This window comes from Gymnodraco acuticeps, unplaced genomic scaffold, assembly GCF_902827175.1.
Source record: "Gymnodraco acuticeps unplaced genomic scaffold, fGymAcu1.1, whole genome shotgun sequence".
Taxonomy (NCBI): domain Eukaryota; kingdom Metazoa; phylum Chordata; class Actinopteri; order Perciformes; family Bathydraconidae; genus Gymnodraco; species Gymnodraco acuticeps.
The window spans coordinates 52249-53047 of record NW_022990641.1 but is presented as its reverse complement, the minus strand read 5'-3'; positions in this window follow the sequence as shown (position 1 = coordinate 53047).

The following is a 799-nucleotide window of genomic DNA, read 5'->3' as shown; positions in this document are numbered from 1 at the left end:
ATGTATATCATACGGTATAAAGTTCACGGTATTCGGTATGAAACGGTATACCGCCAAGCACTATCATAGTAATCATATCTCAGTGTAGCACTTATTGCAGGGCTATGTTGCACATGTTCATACAGTAACACACACACACACACACACACACACACACACACACACAATGTCTGTTTTAGAGCCAGATGTTGCAGATATGTGTGTGTGTGTGTGTGTGTGTGTGTGTGTGTGTGTGTTTCCTGGCTACTGGTGTGTTCAGGTCATTAACACTACAGTTAACCAGGAGGAGAGGATAATGTGGAAAATATGAGACAGCAGTTTCTCACACACACACACACACACACACATACCATGTATACATCACTTCAGGGGACATTACATTGACTTACATGCATTTCCTGGAGACTTATCCTAACCATAACCAACACATGCCTAACCCTTACCCTAACCCTTAACCTTACCCTAACCCCAGGGGCGGCGGGTACTGTAGGCTAGGGAAGGCTAAGCCTTCCCAAATATTTGTATCACTGCATCCTGGTAAAATAAAAATATAATGTATAATATTTGTGTCTTTGACATTAGCGCTGCCAGGACATTTTCAGTGGGGTGGCCAGGATGGAACCAGTGATCATTTTGGGGTGGCATTGAAATCACTATGATATGAACATAAAAATACATCTCACTAGGGATGTCCCGATCACCTTTTTTTGCTCCCGATCCGATTCCGATCATTTGCTTTTGACAATCTACCGATACCGATTTTTCCCGATCCGATCTTTATGCATAGCATTAAGAGAAA